This window comes from Stegodyphus dumicola, chromosome 1, assembly GCF_044657685.1.
Source record: "Stegodyphus dumicola isolate Sdum_Otavi_A_Nest chromosome 1, ASM4465768v1".
NCBI lineage: Eukaryota > Metazoa > Arthropoda > Arachnida > Araneae > Eresidae > Stegodyphus > Stegodyphus dumicola.
Genome location: NC_140768.1, coordinates 65965173 through 65987736, shown reverse-complemented (window position 1 = coordinate 65987736; position 22564 = coordinate 65965173). Strand labels below are relative to the sequence as shown.

Genomic DNA, 22564 nt, shown 5'->3' with positions numbered 1-22564 from the left:
TTTGGTTTTTGTGTTACTATCTGGGAATTCAAATTAAGGTTTTTTTCCCCCATCTCTAAAAATTCAAACACTCGTTTTTACATTTTACTAACACGCTATTACATTCCTTTCCTATTTTGGATTCATCCGCTTTGAAAAAAGTATGTTTTTTCATTAATTTCATATTATTTAGATGTAAGTAAAAACAAAATTTTCTTTTTTTTTTCTCTCTTTATACACTTATCTTTTTTAATTTCATGTTTTAAACTATTTAGATTTTCGCATATTTTTTGTAGCGGTTTTTAATTTAACGATATCCTCTGCCATAGTAACAACAAATAATTACATTTAATCACTACCAGGAGTAGTTATGGGTTAATCTTTATTTATTTACTCACATGCTAAAAGTGAAACGAATTATAAACATTCTAAATCGACTTGCCTGTTAATCTGCATATAATAATTTACCCGAAACTCAAAACTACTGCTATACTCGGATGCTGTCTACTTGATTTTTATCCGAATAAAAATCCTCCATCATCTGAATCATCCATCATCTTAACAATACACAACAATTCTTCTAATTTATCCTCTTTGTTCTCCGAAGGCAGACAGTAATACAAATAATAACAGCGAATTGCTCATTTCCAAGACGAACACAATTGAATTGACATTTGTGTATAGCAAATTATGTCAAAATAAATTTACCATTCTGGAATTTTTAAATATTTAATGCAATTCTATTTACAGTTATATTTACAAATTATGCACACCAAAAATAATATAAAATCTCTACTATCTGCATGCTGAGAATAAGCCTGGCGAACTTTTTCTAAACTTGAAAGCTGGCGTCATTTTCTAAACTCAGCAAATGAAAAACATAAAATTTCTATTATCTGTATCTGAGAATAAGCCTGACGCGCATTTCCTAAACTTGAAAGCTTTTGAAACTCCAACGTAGCAGAGTGATATATAGGAGACCTCATTTTCTAAACGCAACAGATTAAACGCAGCTGGTTTCATTCCAGATGTCACCATCCGAACTAAAGATGGGCTATCCGCTCGGGAACCGATTCACTTTACTGAACGAATGATCAGAGCCCCGGCCAAAGCAGAACAGCAGTTCTTCAACAGTTCATTGATAGCTGTTGTTGGGAAGTGTACCGAAAATATGATTCCGCTTAAGGTAAACACTAGCAGTCTTTCCTTTATTATTTATCGGAAACGTCTCTGACCTATTTTTATGTATGTATATATGTGTGTTTGTGGCTTGCTTGTGTTCCATCTAGTATTTTAAAAAGAAAGCATTAAATAAACCAACGTATCTCAGCGAAATTTATCACCAATGTTTGCAAATGGATGGAGTATTTTTTCCCATCTGGCAGTGCCAGGATTTGTTTAAAGTACGTTGATTATAGGATTCCTCCGATTCCCAGCTGTCAGCGCTACGGTGCTGCGACACTAGTCACAGATCTGGGTCCTTCGAAGTTATGATAATTGGCTCCTGCTCTGTGAGCAGAAAATTTTCTGTTCTTTGGGATATGCCTCCAATCTAAAAATTTATATTTATACAGCGTTTTGTAGTATCAACAAAATATCAACTAGTAATAAAATAATGTAATCTTTAACAAAAGTGAGTTTAGTTTTCATTAATTTTTAACTTTTAGCACTTTTTATTCCAGAATTTTTTTGTTGCTCTATGTAGAAGGATGATTTTAGGAAATCTCAAAAGTTGAATTGACAGAAATCAGTCCAGGAAGTAAGCGGTTTGGCTGAGTTGATTCCAGCGATCCCACTCCTTGTTCAGTTCTTTCTGCTTTTCTTCCATCTTTGCACACCGATCTTGATCCAGGCTTATCCCGAACGCATTTATCAAGGTCATTGTTAGTGAGCGGTGAATCGTTAAAAAGAGCTGATTCACTTCCGTGAGCGAACAGTTTCGATCTGATCCCCTTAAAGGAGTGATTTTACCCATCTCTACTCCGAACCAGAACTCCAGAACTCAACTCTCTTAAAAAAACTTATCTATCCCTTTAAGTACCTCTCTAGCCTCTTTAGATACCTCTGACTCCTTTAGGTACGCGCGCAAACTCCTAGGACTCAGATGCCCACATCTCGTTTCTGTAAGCATGGTCATCGTTAACGTTGGGCCAGACTAACTCCCGACTACACATAGGGGCACAACAATTTGCGTAAATACAAATCTCTAAAAAGAAGCGCATTTTTAAATGTCCCTATGATAGATTGAGTCTCAGCGTACGGAACATAATAGGGGGACCGGAAAGTAATGTCGCTTTCTTACATTAAATTCAAAAGAATAAATTTGTAACAAGTCTTTATTTTTAATCAATAATATAATCATCATCGTTATCAGCAACCTTTTGCCATCTAGTATGCCGATTTCAATCCCAGACCGATAAAAATCAATTGGCTTTTGAGTAAAATATCTCGAGATGGCATTTTGGACATCTTCCAAATTTTCAAATTTTTTATCACTAAGAAAATGTTGTAAGGATCGGAATAAATGGAAATCTGAGAGTGCGATATCGGGCGAATATGGTTGGTGAGGCAATACCTCTTCCCCAATTCATTATATTTTTTCAGTGTTCGTCTTGCACAGTGCGTTCTTGGATTGCCGTGTTGCAGAATGACGCCTTTTCCGTTGACATCGCCAGATATTTTTCGATTAAAGATTGGTTCACTAGATCAAATTGTTCACAATAAACGTCTACATTAACAGTTTTTCTAGGTTTCAACAATTCAAAATGAACAATTCCGCGAATACTCCATCAAACACCCAGAAGCGCCTTTTCGGAAGCGGGATGTAAGCCCTTTGTAACCCCTATTAAAACTGCCTTTTAAGTTTTGGATTATCATATAGGACTTGTTGTTTTGTCTCCACTAATCAAATGATCAAAAACCGGTTCTGTATGGTGCCGTTGAAGCAATACGTTGCATGTGATGGGTAGGTTGGCTTTGTTCTTTTCGGACAGATTATGGGGGACTCAAACACCTGCTTTGCTTATTTTTTCATTCTGCTTTAAATTTTCTTGGACGGTTGACCAAGGTTGGTTAAGAGTATTTGACATGGATTTGCTTCCACTTCTGCCCTTAGCATGTTGTTGTCGACATGCGCAGAAACGACATTCCTTACCGATCCCCCTATTATTTTACAAAAGAGCCTTATAATGCCTTAACTTATAAATAAGGATTCTGTATGAACATTATACCAATATTTTTATTCAAAACATCAAAATATACTTAACATGTGATCCGAATAACATGATATATATACAGTACATTGATTCCAGAAGTATCTATAAATTATATGATTTATTAGCAGATAGATCTGTCTTACATAACATGCACACTTTTTGCCAAATCTCATCTTACTTGAATCTTTATTTTTTAATCAAATTTTAAAACAGCACTTTACATATTTTATTGTTTGAGAATAGCACCCTTTATACTAACCCTTTCCTCAGAAACATCTTAATGTATCACCCGTTATGATACCTATTACCTATGAGTTTTTCTAAATCCGACGCATGTGTAAAGTGATTTTTTTTTTGCACTCATTTTCCATCCGATTTCAAATTATGTTTCTTAATCAGAATGAGAAATTTCCTCAAAAGAGGATAGACTATATAATTCTACAATCCAAAATAAGCTGTAGAAATAAAAGTATGGTATTTGCACTTTAAGGGGACTCTGTACCTTTTGAATGAATTTTTTTATTTAAGCACTTTCATCTACTTTTTATGAATAATATTAAGTGGTTTTATGAGATAAAATGGTTTTAAGCTGAAAAAAAGTTTTGCTATTAATTTTTGTTTAATTTTAATTTTTTTAAAAAAATATTCAACAATTAAAAATTCTTTCTTCTCCCACAATTTTCAATATTTTTGCTTCAAATTGTTTTATTATATTCATAATAGTTTTCTTAATAACTTTACGGATCGATTTTTCAATTAATGAATTAGTTTCTGAGAAAAAAATAAAAAGCACATTTTTATATAAAAACTTTAAAAAAAATATGATTTCAGTAACATTTTTACTTCCAATAATTTTTCTTTTCAGTATTTTTCAAATCCCATCCTTGATTCTATTTAGTATATAACTTGAAATAAGCAGTAAAATTATTAAATAATTTGTCCATATCTGAACAAGTTTTAGGACTTTAAGTAAAAGGATATATTAAAAAATTGCAAACTGAGAAATCGCAGTTTAAAGTCTGGACGGTCATTAAATCCTTTCCAATTTCTTAAAAACTTTATTACTGAATTTCAATATATATATATATATATATATATATAATACTCAGTACTGCTCAATTGATTAATATGAATATAAATTACAAGCTTTTGTTTAAAACCTTATCTGGCTAGAAATATTGCAAAAATATCATAAAATGAAAGTAGAATTTTTCTTTACCTGTTTTTGTTTTTTAAAATACGCTCAAAACAATTTTAATGCATGAATTAATTATAATATATTTTCTAAAACGCTTCTAATAATTATTAATAATATTAATTTGTCGTTTTATTCATTTTTTAAAAAGCAAATTTGAAATTTTAACAGACATAAAATATTTTATTTAAAACCCCTCAGCAGCTTATGTGATTTCTTCTCTTATTTTAGCCATTTGTTCTCGTATATAAATTGCATTTTAAATTAATTTATGTGCATTTTAATTAATTAAAAAGTTTAATGTTTTTTCCAGCACTATTTCAATAATGCTACGGTCAGAAATTTGATCACTTTCATTACACCACCTCTTTCTGTTCGTATCTAATCACAGATAATTTCAACTTTTGAATAAGCATAGCATTTTTGTTGACTGATACACATAAAATTATTTACTGAGCTCAGTATAAATATATAAACTTGCCAGTTTAAAGGTGAAAAAAAAAAACTTTTTTCTAACTTTAATTTGTATTTAAATAAATCAGTATATACTCATAAATAAAGTTTTTTGATAGTTGGAGTCATATTTAATTACACTCCTTTTCATTTACACTGATTTTTAGTAAAATACTTAAAAAATTAAGAAGTAAAAAAAATAAACCCTGAAGGGGTGTGGCATTTCAAGGGGTGTTAAAATTTTAAAAACCTTTTTATAGCATTTATTATTGTCAGATCATTTCAAAATTCCTCTTCAGTGTAGCAAGTGTATTAAGGTACTTTTTCAGCAAAAAAATTGAAAAATCGGTAATTTCATTGATTTTGGGGTACCGAGTCCCCTTAAACACATCAGTCCTTAATGCTCTTTTACTCATTAAAATAGAATCAAGATTTTATTTTCACCATTACCAGAAATTCTGAGGAGAGAGTGCAGTACTGCTCACACTATTAGATCAGTTCCTACTTCTGCATGTTGTTAGTTGTCATCCAAGTATCCGTACCCAGCCCGGTTTCTTTCCATTGTACTGACAAACCAATTTTTAAGTGAAATCTTTTCAAAACATGACCCTAATATGACTATGACAACCTCTTCCCTGATCTTGCATTTTCATTCGTTAGTCCTACTGGTTTCGTTTCCATTTTTATAGTTTATACAGACTATTAAATAACGCTAATTAAATCCAGCTCATTGTTAATTCTTTCAAAGTATACTTTCTTACATAGCACAATTAATGCACTTGTATTTCGCAGTGTAATTCTCATGCAGTAAAATCACATAAAATGCATAAACTTATATAATTTTGATAGCTGTCTTAAATTTTACAAGACGTGCACGCTAGTTAAAGGCTTAAGCATTATATTCATAACAAGTGGACAAGCCACTTAACGATATACTTGTGAACCGCTTACAATCTTCAGGGACAATTTCCGTCTACTTCTAAATTCCTCCAAATTTAATTGAGTGATGCAATACTGCCTTTAGTTTTGTTAAAGCCCCCAATTTTTCAAAGGTGCATAGCATTTTAAAATTCAGTATAGATTATAAAACTTTGACCCAGAAACAACTTTTCAAAACGTAATTTTTGTTCTGTTTTGTTTGATGTATGTGTACGTATTTTAAAGTAATTTCTTTCAGATTTTATTGCTGTTATTTAAAAAAATTAAAGCTGTAATCCAAATTAAACTTAATACCATAATTTTGGAAACTTCTGGGTATTAATAGGAAAAATAAGAGCTGAAGCTGAAATATTTAGTAATCATGATTGGAAACACTTTTATTTAAATGAGGGGTATATCAATAATTTATTTATCACAATATGAAACCAAAAATAATTATATATTGAGACTAAGAAAAGTGGGATGCATTTGAAAAACTGACCATTTTTAAAATTAATAATTGTAAAATGACTAATTTTAAAAATGATCAGTATTGATTATAAAATCTAAATTTAATTTCTTGAAGGGATGTTAACTTTACAAGCAAAAGAAGTTACAGCCTTTCAGAGCAATGAGAATAGAGTTAGAAGTTGATTTTTGTCACCCTGATGTTTAACGTCTAAGTTATTTACATGAAATTTCCTCACCGATCCTAGACGTTATAACTACTAGTATTCGCATAATAAAAATGTAAGAAATGATAAAATGAATAGTTGTTGCCAGGTCTTATCCTGGGCTTTTAAAAGGTAATCTAGTGGCATTCTTGTTGCCTGAATAAGGAGAGGACAATAGGTTGAAGAGCTGTTTCTCTATCTACATTTACACACATAAAAGAGACAATTTCTTTGGCGGGTTTTGAGAATTAAGTATAATTGCAGAGTGCTGTTACGTCATATGACATAAGAGACAATCGCACAACTTTAGTGATTGCGTCACTGTGCGCTCATTTAAAACGGCACCGACAGAAGATGACAAAAAGCAAACAAACCAAAATTAGAGACCGGAAAAGAAACATGATGACTTATATGTCATAACATTTATAGGAAGAAAGATTTCATGAGGTCGTAAGAATTAAAACAGTTAAAGTCTTAACACCATAAATTATTTTCATAATAAAACTCCAAAGAATAAATGTTTATGTTAAGAAAAATGTTTTGTTTTTAAATTTTATAACAAAATCTGTTAATATGAAACCACAGAGGGCCAACATAATTTTTTTCATTTACTTCAATACACATCTATAAACGAAACGAGATTGAGTTTAATTTTGTTTTCTTTATTAAAAGGATTTACTCTACTTATTAACACATTTTGTTTCAAAGTAAAACAGTTTCATCAATTAATGCACAGTTTCATCAATTAATGAGCCTTTTTTGCAATAATCCTACTCGTTTCAATAAAAAAATGAAGCAACAATACACAATAAATGCATCTGAAGTTATAAAATTAATTTAGAAACTTTTGTAATATCATCAATTTAAAGACACTTATAAATTTAATTATTATTTGTGATTGTGAAATAATGTACTTAAAAATTCCCAACTAAATATCTCTTAAATGGTTTAAGGATGCTATCACATAGTCATTTGTTTCGGAAGAACAGCTGTTTCAAACGATTTTCCTGCTTGATTTTACCACTTAAAGAATGATGAATTTTCGCTTTCTTTCGAAAAAAAAAAAATTGGAAGCTGTTCGTTTTTAAGCAATGAGCTATCAGCATCAAATCCCTCATCATAATGAAGAATTTGGTAACCCCAAAGTGATGCGTTATGATTGGCTGTTTGATATCATGTGACAAACCAGACAAATTGTACTAAACAATTGTTCTTCCGAAATGTTTTAAATGTGTAATATGGTCTTTATACTTCCAGTTTGAGAGATGAATTAGAGGCTCACGCGATCAAACCGGCTCGGGGTCTTTTTAATTAAAATTTTTGTGGACCCTCTGCCGATACTATTAAAAGCAACTACATAGGTTAAATTTTTATCTTAAACTTCTAAAAGTTTAAGAAGAAAGTCCTTTCTGATTAGTAGCAAAACAATGATTTCGTTGTGTTAAAAAAACAAGTTTCCATTTAAAACTATGGTATCATTAAATCTGTAAAATATATGCATATTGGTTGTATTTTAAGTAAATAAACCTTGGAATTTAACAACAAAGGTGTTCAAATGATTGGTTCGTCAGCAAAAGTGATAAACGACTGCATAAACAAAACAACATGTGAACAAGCATGATGCGGGTTCACTAATCTTAATACAATCACCTATTTTCTATTTGCATAAAGTAACACAGATTTAAAACCTCTCAGGAGATAAAGTAAACTAAGATGCAACACTATAACTGTTATAACTATAAAAACCTGCCAGTCTGAATTTTCAAACTTATAGTATTAAAACATGTTTATCATAAAACGTTTTGTTCCAACAACTGTTATAACTACTAAGAATTTTCGAATTACAATATTCAAACATGTTTATCTTCAAAAAATCGTGTTCTAACAATTGTTATAACTATCAGCAATTTTCAGACTGAGTTACAATATTAAAACAGGGTTATCACAAAATCTCATATTTTAACTCATGTAAAGTTTCCAGACTTAATTTTTCTGAATTGCTAGAAGCATGCAGCTCTACCTTTGGATAGAGGTGGAACAAGGTAATTAGGATTTATCAATAATAAGGGATCAAATACACGTACAAATATAAACAAAATACAATAAATGATGAAAAATAAATGCCACTAGTCTGGAAAACAACTAAATTGATGAGGTGAAGGAACCTGATCACTCCAGGCAGAGCGCCTTTATTAGTAAGCTGGATGTTGGATTGGTCTGCACACAGCTGAAAATGGACATTTCCACCAAAATGGGTGACAGAAATTTTCGAGGAGGTATTTTTTCTACCAAATCTGCTGATGAAATCTCATAGAACAGGGCAGACAGCAAGAGGCTGTTGCTGTTATAGTGACACAGGCTAACTTACCGATGGCGTTAGGTTCAAATCCTGGAGAAGCATGGATGTTTGTAATCGTATAGTTTCGTGTATTTTGTATATTCTATTTTATGCAACGTATGCAGATGAATCTGATACTTTGCCCTTATATGGCCATGCAATGTCTTGATTTTGGAGTGTAGCTTTAGATAGTTGCGGGATCCAGACGATACACGATTAGTCTATGCAAGCCGCTCGGGTGTCCGGACCTGCTTTCACTTGTCACCTGTAAGCGTATAGTGTCTGTACGGCATGGAAACACAATCTAACGAGCCGAAAGTTTTTTGAGTGATTTTGCTGTTGGGGAAAAGAGGTAGGTGACCCTCGGTCATATCCCCCGGGATGTTTTCCATCAAAACGAGACCTGAAATGCACAATTATTGCAGTGAAACAATACGTTTTGAGATTCTGGTATCCACTCACTCCCTCAGGGCATTATGCCTGTACCTAACTGATAATCGCCGGGGCTTGAAGGATGCCGTAGGCGTAGAATTATCTCAGCCAATACAAGGACAAAAGTTACTTATTGGTCTCTTAATTTTTGTAGATTCTGCTTGACGTTTAATCACGTCGACAATAAGACGGTTGAGAAGCTTAATTAGGAAATACGTAACTAGACCTAGTCGAGCTTCAACGCCGGTGTAGTAATTGATTCAGCAGTCATGTTAAAGAAAATCAGAGCCACGCGGCAAAGAACGCCTATAGCCTCACCTAGCACAAAAGGCAGCCAGCAGAAGAGCCAAATATTATTTGAGCTGCGAATATTATCAGTAAATATTATCAGTATCTTGACTTGGATGCGAAGGTTTATGATTTCCTAGGTTTCCTTTGTTGGCATTTTCTAGAGTAGCTAAATTTATGCCTGTGCTGGCCTGACTTTCTAGAATCTTGAGCTCTGGGCCCTTAAAAGAAGAAGAGCAGATAGCCCTTATCTGCTGTCTCAAAGATGCACCCAATTTTTAAAGGCTTAAGGTTACCTTATTCATCCTAACGCAGCAAAAGAGCTGAGAACACATTCATACAACAAATTAATTTTTCTCTTGCGAAAATTCAAACTCTTCAGTTTGAATGCCAGCCCGACAATAGTTTTTCCAGCTGAAATCTATCCGCAACGGAAGTGGACGTATGAAATAACACATCTGTTAACTTGTAGCAGCGGACGCTTAAAATTGTGTCGGAAAGAGAGACTGTATGAAATCCAGAGTTCATAAAAATATTCTTAAATGTAACTAATTCTTAATCTAAGTCAAACAGACTAATATTAAAAATTTTAATTTCATCAAAAGAGTAATATTTTTAAGCATACTATGTATAAATTTCAACTTGATAAATGATATACCTGTATTTTTTTATTTCGAATAATTCTCGAATATTACTTAAAATGTTCAGTTTCTTTTATACGGAAAATATTGTTGCTAACGTATAATTTTAAACTCAAATTTGCCTACACTACTTAGTCTAGTCTTTAAGCCTGCAAGTTGAATGTTCGTCCTGGCTTCTATAACAAATTTAGAATGAGCACAAGAGTAATATAAAATCAAACAGCTTGAAGTACAAACTAGAACTAAAGAAATTACTTCTGCTATTCTCAAGAACAACAGACAACATGAAAAGTCAAATTATTTACTTTTAAATTATTTTTATAAGTTCAAATTTATCCTAGTACCTGGCTGATTAATTTTCACAGCTAATTATTTGCTAAGCAAAAGCGAATTAAGGAACTCACCAGATCAGAGACTTTCCACTACTAAACAGAGGATAAGATGATGGTCGTTGCTAAATTCTCCTTTCTTAACTTAGATTTTTATTTTGTTTAAAATTTTTGTTTTATACTTTCAGGCAGAAGCAGACGAAGTAGCGCAATTATTTTAACATCAGCAGAAACATATTATTAAAAATAAACCTTACAACATAAAGCACGTAACTCCCAAACTGATCTAAAATAGCAACAGTTAAGCAATAAATTGCATACAAGGAATTCAAGTCTAATCGAAACTTTTTATCTCATCAGAACATGCCTTTAGGATGTTTAAAAGGAGCCAAATTACCGCATGGTGCACTAACGTCGCTGGTGAAAATAAAACACGTGTTAAAAGTGACAGCAGCCAAGTCTGGGAATACAAACATGGAGTAGCGTATTATGAAAATATTCTCTGGATATGAAGGCGTAAAACTGAGTGAAATTTACAGAAGAATCTCCCCGCAATGTAAAATGCTAGCAGGTACAAAACATTTGCATGAAGCACACTGTTTAATGTTGGGCGTAATTTAGCAGACGAGGATCATTCTGCAATAATTCTCATCCATTGCAGACCGTCCCATATATAAAATAAAGAGAGTGCACTTTAAACTGTTTAAACTATTTATTTATATGGCAAGAATATTATACATTACAGAGCACTAAAATATTAACATAGTTCTATTTTACATTCAAACTGTTGCCATTCACAATATAGGATATTTTCATATTTTGTGAATTTATTTCACAATATTCACATGTATACAGTATTTTGAAGTTTTATCTTCTATTTGTTTGTTCATACGTGGCCAGAAAAAAACATCTCTAACTCTTTCTAGCATTTTCCTATATCAAAGTGACACTCATGTATTAAATGTAACATCTCTGTTTGCATAGATAAAGGAATAATCATCCTTCCTTCTTTGAAAAATAAGTCATTTTCTATTGTCAGCTCATCTCTGTAGTCCCCAAATAATTTGACTTGAGGTTCTAGTTGATCCGTTTTGATCGACCTCTCAGAATATATTCCTCTAAACACTGTAGTGTAGCATTACATTCACTTTCTTTCTTTAATACAGTGGATGGACAAAAATATGGAAACACCTTGTGAAATCCATGTTGGAAAAGAAAGATTGATTTTAATGAAATATGTAGGTGGCGCTGGCATTTTTGACTACTGACGCCACCTATACAACTTCGTAAATGTGCTAAACAGTTCAGTTGTTGTCGGAGTACTGTTATGTGAGGTTGTCATTGCATTATGTCAGAGTTAACAGACTTCGAACGTGGGAAAATTGTTGGAGCACGTATCGTAGGTGCTTCCGTAAGCAAGGTAGCCGAGGTCTTTAGTGTTTCAAGAGGTACTGTATCGAAGATTTATTCCGCATATTTGAAAAGCGGAAAAACATCATCTGCTAAATCACAGCGCGGACGAAAGTGTGTCCCGAGTGATCGTGACAGACGATCATTAAGGGCAATTGTGACGAAAAATAAGAAGACCACAGCTGTAAAAGTTACTGCTGAAATGAATGTTGTGTTACCGAACCCTGTGAGTACCAAAACAATTAGAAGGGAGCTTCATAAACAGGGAATTTCTGGCCGTGCTGCAATTGAGAAACCACTCATCAGTGATGCTAATGCCCGTAACAGGAAAAGGTGGTGTTTAAGTCATAAAGCCTGGACTATAGAGCAGTGGAAGCGAGTAATAGGGTCTGACGAGTCTTCTTTCACATTGTTTCCCACTTCTGGCCGAGTTTACGTCTGGAGAACGCCATGTCAAGCCTATAATACAGACTGCTTGTTGCCAAGAGTGAAACATGGCGGGGGTTCTGTTATGGTTTGGGCAGCCATATCGTGGTTCTCTGCTAGCCCCATGATAACTGTGTCAGGGCACATGACTGCCAAGACTTATGTGAACATTTTGGCCGATCAAGTTCATCCCATGGTACAAACTTTGTTCCCCGATGGTGATGGTGTCTTCCAAGACGACAAAGCCTCTGTTCACACAGTTCACATTGTCCAGGACTGGTTTTCTGAGCACGAGGATGAGTTGTCCCATCTCCCCTGGCCACCACAGTCACCATACCTGAATATTATGAATATTATCGAACCTTTGTGGTCTACATTGGAACGGAAAGTGCGTTCTCGTTATCCACCGCCAACATCTTTATCTGAACTTGCCACCGTTTTGCAGGAAAAATGGTATAATATTCCCTTGGCAAACATACAGGAACTGTATTTATCCATTCCGAGAAGCTGTTTTGGATGCCAACGGGTTTCCTACACCATATTAAGCAAAGAAACATGTTTTTTACAGGTGTTTCCATATTTTTGTCCAACCCCTGTATCTCAGTTTTATCATCAGATGTTGGAATAAGTGTACAGATTTTTGTATCATCATCATTATCGTCTTCTGTTCTATTTCAAATATGCTCTATTTAAAGTGTCTGCTATTAATAAATCTTTCCCCTTTTTGTAACGTACATCTAGATACAATTAAAAATAATACGTCATGTACTTGTCTTCAAAATTTTAAACATTATATGATTTAAAATATTTGAACCCGGTATTAATATGGGATTATTACGTGGGATAACATAAAGGCTAGATTTTGTTAACAAAAATGTTTAGGAGCTGCTTTATTTCTCTGCCATTTGACAACATTTTAACTGAACTATTGCCCGAGTTTTACTTTAAACTTAATTTGCAGTTAAAATGCCCAGAAAATGAAAATCAATCTCCCTGAAAGAAACATACAACTAAACTTTTAAAAGAATCTGATAAAAATAAAAACTTTTTGGAAATATAACTGTCGAGAAAAGTGAACATTCTTTTGTCAACACTGAAAATAAATATTTCTGAACGAAGGAAATTAGAAGAAAGAATATCAGTTTGTGGAAAACCGCTTTAAAGAAATTCTTTGTTCAAGGAGAAATATCTGGAGGTTCAAATCATATTTCTTCTAGGTTTTCATTCACTGGACTGCGTCTATTTCAGCGAACCTATACTAGCGAAAAAGGCAGAGTAATAACATCGCGAAGGGCGACTATTTTTCGCTGAATTACTGTTTAAACGCGAATGACGCCACTGAACATCCTATTAAATCATAAATGGAGAAATCGAAGATGTCTCAATCAAATGTTTTGAAAAGTCATGAATTTATCCAACAATGTGTGGATATCAGCTAAAATATTTTCAGTGTCGATCAAATAATTTTTTCTTTTATCTCACGCCTTCTAAATGCCTAGCCTCCAAAGACATTAAGCATCATTCTGACCAGTTATTGATGAAATGGAAGGAGATACCTTTACTCATGAGAATGTCGCAGAAAATAACCAAGTGAGTATGGTATAATAGCAAATAAAAAGGGGAGGGTGATTGCAGATATATCCGAAGAATGCCTCAAGAAAATCAATAAGGTTTTACATGAAGCAATAAGCCATTTAATATAAGGAATTAAGAAAAAAATATTTATTAATTTTTATTCAATTATTTTTAATTATTTATTTACTTATTTATTTGCATAAATTTTAGTCTTTTTTATGTTAGTTTATTTGACTTTTGCGATTTAAAAATTTTAATTGTGAACTTATTCGGAAATATGGATAATATTTTAACAAACTTAACATAGGATGATAAAATTGTGTAAAGCAATAGCACAGTGATAAAACCGTGCAAAACTGTTTGTATGTGTATTATTCTAAACTAAAATGTAGATAGATAATGCAAATTTTTCCTTTATATAGCTTTTCTGAAAGGCCCACTGAAAGATGTATTAACTGTGCTTTACGGTATTTTCTCTTTAAATGCAAAATGCAGTTTTCAGATACATCGTGATGAATACTGGGCGACAAAGTATTCTTTCGAGAGAATGCTATTCAAGTAAATAAAACTAAATTATAAATTAACATTTATATGAATAAACATACTTAAAGTACACAATGCGAATGAATATAGACATTTGTAAAATAACTATTTGAAGAAATATAATTTAATAAATCAAATAAATAAAATGTAATTCAAAAAGAAAAAAAATCCAAAAGTAACAGCTGTGATTAAAAAATGCGGTATGAAGTAAAAATATATGCAAGAAAGAAAAAAAGTTACTTTTTTCCCGCTGTTGCAGAATGAAAGGGAAAGTGAAATAGGTTGCTGTAAACTGGGAAGTTCGCCATAGTTACTCTTGGCGCAAAGTAAAAAAAGTATGCCAAGCTAAAGTTCGGAATAACTGCTTAAATTTCACATTAAATTTTGTAAAATTTGGCTTTTAAGTACATTTTGAGTCGTAGAATCGAAGTATGGAAAACAATTGGTTTATCATTTGAGAAAAAGTTCCGATTTTGCTTGAAAACAGGTACCATAGAACAATGCTATGTATAAATCTAATACATACCCTACTTCGCGCTTTCTAGACTCAGGTTGAATTTCGTCAATCGGCTAAGTAGAGAGAGGTATCAAACTGTCATACCTTTTTTTCTGACTCTGTGTACATTCTCCTTTCGTAAAGCTCAAATTAGTCTACTATTAAGAATCTATAATCACACTGAAGTGTACTAGTTTCCACAAAATCTAATTCTTTTCATTTATATTAAGTTGGTTAATTAACTATTATAAACTACGTGAGGATTATTTACTTAATTTGTATAAGACATTAACTTATAATTGCTTTTAATGCTGCAAGAAAGCACTTTAGTTAAAAGCTTGGAATTTTAAGTTTTATTAAGCTTTTCATCTCCATAGCGATAAACTTTTATTGGAATGATTTTAATCCTGGAAGAAGATGTCTGATGAAAGACAATTGTACAATACTTCTACTATGGAAATTATTCTCCTTTCTAGAGAATTAAACTCAATAGTTTGAGTTACTTATAATTTCAAATGCATATGAAGATTACTTCAGTGTAAAAGACATGCATAATGACTCAGAAGTACTTTATTAACTCAAGAAGATGGATTCAGAAGTACTCCATTAACTTTCATTGCGAGCGTGTTTCAAGAAAACGAGTTTTGACTTGGAAAAGGGGATTTGATTAAAATATGATTTTAAATGGACATTTTGATGGCATTAATCTTTAAATCAATTTTGTTTTAATTTGAAGAAATGGAATGTTTCCTGTTTTACTATTTTCTTTTCATTCAATTTACTAAAACTGCAAATATCGTGACTGATTTAAAATTCAGTCCATTAGGATATTCAAAAAATTCGACATAAAAGCTTTATTTTTTCTGCTAACCAAATAGGTATTTGCTCTAATACAAGTAAAGGAATTTCCGTCTGTCACGTTTTTCCAACAAAGGCTATGCAGATACAATAAGATTTTTTTATTTATGTCCAACAAATTGCTGAACTCACGTTTTGGAATAAGAAATGAATAAATTTTTAATCATGCACTTACGAACACATAACACAACCACAACATTAAAAAACGAAATAAAAATCTGAAAGGTTTAAGATTTTAATGGTAACCCATGAAAGTTAGTTAAGGTTTTATGTGCTCACGTTGAGCTCGCAGTCTACCAGTTTGCTCTTGTACTCACCCCTGCTTACACACCTTTTTATTTCTTTTTAGTTTTATTATTAAGTATCGTTTTCTTTCCACTTACGCCACTTACAGTTCAGCAATAAAATCACCAAGTTTCTGAAAATTGCGTGGCAGCATATGTTTAGAATCCTTTTCTCGGTTTATCATATTAATGATAAGTTTTCCTAGCAAGATGGGTTACAAAACTTTTTTGTCTTTTTACATTAATGCTTTTGTGGTAAGTTTATTCATTAGATATCATATTCGTCTCATTTACGCCACATAAATTTCAATTCAACAGCAAAATCACAAAATATTTAAAAAGAGTATGTTCATAGAATTTCCGATGGATAGTCTCCCACGCTAGAGATAAAAATGTTTTATTCCGTACAGTGTTGCCACTGCTTTCAAATGACTGAGTTTGTTAATCGAAAATATGCAATACAAAATTCGATCTTCCAAGTGCACATATTCGGGTGGAGAATTCTGTTATTCGAAATTTGGTGGCTCAAATGCAAGTTCTTCATTATTGAATATTATTTTAATGATACAGGGCGAAATATTTGGTAGATCGTCGCTTATAACAAACCGATGCAAAATCCCATTTCGATACTAATAATCAATTTAGGGCTAGGAAAAAAATAAATATGTAAAAAAAAATCTGAAAGCTTTCGTATTTTATATTATGCCCAAAGAGCCCTACGTTTCATTTACGCACACACACATATTTCAGAGCAGGCTAACTCTCTTTTGGACTAAAAGTATTTAAAGAAAACATATCTTTAAAATTTCCGATAGCCAGTCTCGCGTACTGGAGATAAAAATGTTTTATTCAGTACACTGTTGCCACTGCTAGCTTTGAATCTTTTAGTTTTTTAATCAAACATTCCTAAAAGTTTTACAAAATATGATATAGGTAATAAAACAATTTCTAAATTAAAAATTCGGTCTTCCAAGTGCCTACATTCGGGTGGAGGACTACGTAACTTAAAACTTGATAGCTCCAGGTACCGTTGTTTTTCACAATGCGAGAAACATACATATGTTCATGCAGATTCTTCATTATTTAATTTCTTTAAATGTAATATAAGGCTATATATTTGTTGGCAACAATTTGAGAAGTGATTCAACGGTTTTAGAGATTGGACGCAAGATGTCGTTTCCAGACTAACGTCACTTTGGGTTCAAACAAGAGAACGACAAAAGAGGACGACGTGCAACAAAAGGCTAATAGAAACTGATCACCTCCCCTTATTCACTTCCGATAGTTGAAGCTCTACAGAAACCATGAAACCAGGAAGTAATGATTTAAAAAACACAATCGACTTCAGATGAAGATAAAATTTCCTGCATTTCAGGATTTCTTCAGGAAATCTAAAATAATAGTTATATAACCGTAAAAAATTTTTCTTTCAAATTCTTATTCATACAAAGTAGAACAGCTTGCATTTTTAGTTCAGTAAAATGATCATTTAGAAATGTATTATTTTCTGTAGTAGTTCCAACCATTTAAATAATTTGTGCAGTAGAAATGGAATAATGGAATAGATAAATCTTTTTGAATCTTGATTGTATCTCTACTTAATTACTTTGTGTTAAAGAATTTTTTTAATTAATGTTTATCTGACAGCAAAATGGTTTAGAGCTCTACATATTTATTACCCCTACATTTTATAGATACTATTACAAACACAACGATTAAGAATACTCTAATTTTAATTGCACTGTAAATATTATAGTTGAAAGCATACTTCTCATGTAGCGCAACAATTAGCATGCAAAATCGGTATTTCAATGATCCACATTAAACAACACGACAAGGATACGATTTATTTTCAACCCTTGCTGGTTCCCTATCGCTTAATATCTATATAGTATATGGCGTACGAACTAAAAGCAATAAAAGATAATTTTTCTTGAGCTTGATTTAAGTGAGATTGGTTTGGGAAATCCCATGTTTCACCTGAGTTAAAAGCACAGCATATTTTCAACAATTCCTGTCTCTTAAACTCCAAATGTTTCTGAAATTTTGCTTCTTAACTTATATTTATATCGAGGGATACTGAAAACTTCAAAATATGTGCATAGTTTAGATTGGTTATGTTTAATTGATTAAGGCAAAGCACTCTAGGGCTGTCTGCCTAAGAAAATATTTATGCAATCGTAGAGGACTGTCTAATGAAATTAGCTAGTATAGGGTGCGGCAGCGTCATAGCGTAATTTGACTTGCGTAGCACAATGACGTACTGCAGGAAGGCGCGCTAGCTCGTGCCGCATTCGTGTACTAATGAGCTGCTATTTCGAGTATGACAGTGATATGTATCGTTGGAGTGCACAGCATTGTGCCTTCGCTGTTGAAAGTTATTTCAAGAATAACTACTCTACTGCTACCCAGCGTCTATTTCGGCAACATTTCAACTTGGGACGTTATGGGAAAGTTCCAGATGGACAGACCATTGCGGTAGACATTTCCAGGTAGAATAATTTCCCGTTTTGGTGACATTCTCTGGCCCCCTCGCGCCTGATCTTTCATATGCCGACTTCAGGGGCACTGAAGCAAGAAGTTTTCCGAACACGTTGTACCACCATTCCTGAGTTGAAGAATCGCATCCGAACTGCCGTCGGCAATGTCCCAGGGAATACGTTACGCCGAGTTATGGCAAGCTTCCAACGCCGCCTGGATGAATGTGTTGTGCAGAGGGGGCATCATATTCAAAAAGTAATCCACGCAATGTACAATGACTTACACATTAGTAAATGGCATACCTTTAACTATTAATTGACATAAGAGGTAATAAATAAATTACAGTTACTGCCTTATGGTGTGCTTTTAATATCCTACTATGAACGCTGCCGCGCCCTATATATACGTTACACAGGGGGAAAACCACGAAGATGCACATGCAGCCAGCCCGTTCGCCGGGATTCGAACTCTCGACTAAACTACCAGTCATCAGGGACTTTACAGCTCAGTCGCTAGTGGGCCATGCTTAGTTTCGGATAGAAACTCTTTTAAATTACATTTTATTGATTTATATATTCGAGGCAATTCAGTGCTCCCAAAATAAAGATCTTTAACTTCGCGGTTAACACGCTAAGCATCCTACTTTGATAAATTCCTTGTCAAAGTCTGAATATTTTCCCGCAGTTATATTACATATAACTAAAATAATATTAACACTAAATAGTATTTAATGAACTACTTTATTTCATTTTTATTTGTTTAAATGATATTTCTTAATATAACTTTAAATACATGGGAGAAAAGCATACGCATTTGAATAGTACAGCTGAGAAAAATCAAACAATAGATTGGCATTAATTTATGGAAGGTGAGTATAATTTTTCTATAAAACCAGCATTAGTGTTATAGTTTACCTAACTTTACAGCTTCTAGAAATACATGTAATAATGAAGATGAAATAAGCAAGCAATTTTCAAATAATTTCGGCTATTCATTTTTCATAAAACAGAAAGTGAGTTCTAATTAAAATAATAATATTTATAGTTTTTAAAAGCATTTTATATTTTAGTAACAACGAAAACGTTCTATTTATGGAAACATTAATATTTACACGCGTATTTAGTGATTAGAGTGTGTCAGTCCTGTTCTTCTTGTCTAGTATTTTTTATTTCGTTCTTATACGCTACTAAATATTAAATTTTGAAATTACCTATACTAAATTGCTACTAAAGTTTGAAAAAATTTCCAATCAACACTGAAAATAAATGGTTCCAAATTTCTGCCTAAAGAAACTTCTGTGTTATTGCGTTAAGCAGCATAAGAAAGACATACATAAATTCACTTGAAATTAGTTTTATTTATCGTTTGTAGTTCATGATTTCTGTAAAATATATTTATCTGTTTTGAATGTTGATTATGTTGCTACTTCTTTCGTAATATCTGTGACAATTTGCTATTTTTCGGAAATTATGTATTAAATTAAATTATTGAAAAATTAAATTGAAATAATTCTTCATATCCAATGAAAGCATTATAATTTAATGTATTATTCTTTAGGGAGTAAAACAAGCACTGAACTTAGAACATTAGCATGTTATTAAAATGAATTTGAATTTCATTTGTCTTGCTGGAAACACTCGTCATTGCAATCATGTCGATTCGTGAATCGCTTTCACACTAAAATATGGATATTCTTTAAAACAAATATTTTAATATTTCGTGGCAATAATAGACTGAAAAGTACTAAATTCTATTAAAAATATGAAATTACTTAATAACTATTTTTGAGGAAAAAAGTCTTTTTCAAATTCCACAAGTTCAGTACAATTCTTTCAAATTTGGCGGCGAAAGTCAGGGATGATTTAGAAATTGGATTATCTAGGCCAAGGTTGCCATCTATAGGAAACGTCACTAACAAGAACACAAAGCTTAGATAAAGGTAGTGGAAAAAAGAATGAAAGACAGTGGTAATAGAAGACAAACTTCCACCAGTGACTGTGACCCTAATTAAAATATTGTTCTTTCAGCGGCAGAGGATGTCATGTGACACAGGCAAGCTCGCCAACGAAATTATCACTATTTCTCCTCGGAGAACAGTCCGGCATTCAAACGCCTCGGACTATCCGGGTCGTTCTCTGCTCTGGTAGACCTGACGTTGTTCAGTAGTGAAATAGAAGAAGGTGGACGGATTTCCGGGTTGTGACCGTGCTTCCCCAACCGGACTGAATGTCTCCAGGTGCCAGTTCTCCACCTACCTGACAACTCCTGGTGAATGTGAAAGCCTCGTACTCATAGTCAAAATATTTATTTATTTCTCAATAAGATCTAAGCTTTCACCATTTCAGGGTAAGTTTGTTTTTGTTCATTTAAATACAAATTCAGTTTGAGTAATTCCTGCAGATCATTTCTTTTCAGCAAATACTAACTGATTTCGAAAAATCCTTTTTATATATGTTAGCCAGTATATTTTGGTTAATATATAAAGAATATTCATACTTTTACATTCCATTACATCTTAACAACAGCGTCATGTTAATTGCATTCCAGTGCCATTATGTGCTACATGTTATGCACTGTTTAGATTCATCTTAGACAACATATACTAAGTGAAACTTCAAAAAACTTCAAGAAGTAATATACGACCACTAAATAACTATGATTACTGGTCACGAATTGCATACTACAAACTTTTCTGTGATGCCGAAGTAATGCCCTGTTTATACAAGTGTGCCCTAAGATAAGCATCATAGCAAATTTTAGAATGCATTTAAAATTATCCCTTTGATTTAAAACAAAAACTTTCAGTCAGTTATTGCAATTGCAGTAACATATATTCAATGGAGATTGGATCAGTCTAATGATAAATGTGACTAATGCTTTGTTCCAGGTCCTGCCGACATGTAATCTTCTCGTTGTAAATCGGTGTTTTTCAATGAGTTAACTTACAGTTTAAACGGGTAGTTAGGTCTATTTTCTGAGAGAGATATTCAACATTTACTTAGCGACTTATCTCCAAAGATCTCTGAAAGTAGCAACACAATTACTTTAATGTATAAAAATGTATGCTATTATTCCTTTCATGCCGGACTTCTGGGATATCTTGAACGATTAACAGACTTTATTGCTAAAACATAATTACTTATATGGTTAAAATGTTTAAACATAACTTCCAGAAAGCATGAAATAGTCAGACACATATCGGGATGCACTTATGCAAACTCGTTTCAGAATTGTTTCTTGCTGACGATGTATGCATAACAAAGATAAATTTTCCAAATATAAGTATTGAAGATTTTGATCCTAAAATAGTGATTAAATTAGGTTTTTTAATATAATTAATTAAGTTGTTGATATATTTAAGTAATATAAAATATCTATTATTTTAAATTAAACCAAAAAAGTGGAATTTTTGATCTTTGAGATTGAGAATTTATTAAAGTAACATTTGTAATTAATCAATAAGAAGATAAGAATACCCTATAACGGAAACCATTTTACAGAGATATTTCTTAACTTCATCCGTTAAACTTTCATATCATATTCAGCAATACGTAATTAAATATATCGTAAAAAATAATTTTTTATTTTATATTCAGATGAATATTTATTTGTATTCATGTAACAATATAGTTATTTTTTAACTGCATTAACGAATTTCCTTTAGCTTAAATTTTTCAGTATGAATGAATTTGAAATAAGGGAATTCCATATAGCTTTTGGATTCAATTATATCATCAATAAATTTATCTCAACTGCGTAGCTACTTTTTTAAGTTTTTAAAGAAGTACTGGCATAAAGATTTAACTATAGAATGACTCATGAGTTTTTAAAATGAATAAATTAATTAGGATGCCATACTATAAAAAAAGAGTTACAAAGATAATTATAGCGACGTTCTCAAGAAGAAATGAATATGTTCCATTCTTTTCTTTTTATTAAGCCCCATTAAGTAGTTTCGACCATTGTTGAATGGTATTGTTTATGAAATTTGAATTCTTTCTATCACGCATGAAATGAATAGATTACAAA

General features: G+C 32.4%; 2 protein-coding genes across 3 annotated transcripts in view; one reads left to right on the top strand and one right to left on the bottom strand.

The window, feature by feature from the left end:
* LOC118189236 (uncharacterized) overlaps positions 1-22564 on the bottom strand; it is a 119702-nt gene that overhangs the window by 53419 nt on the left and 43719 nt on the right. The gene's annotated exons all lie outside the window — the stretch shown is intronic.
* The window catches only part of LOC118189235 (excitatory amino acid transporter-like), a 172925-nt gene continuing 170955 nt past the window's right edge, over positions 20595-22564 (top strand). Inside the window, exon 1 of one of the 2 annotated variants that reach the window (XM_035359811.2) lies at positions 20595-20881. The gene's annotated coding sequence lies outside the window, so the exon portion shown is untranslated. The remainder of the gene's footprint in view (positions 20882-22564) is intronic. The other variant, XM_035359809.2, reaches the window with a different exon arrangement.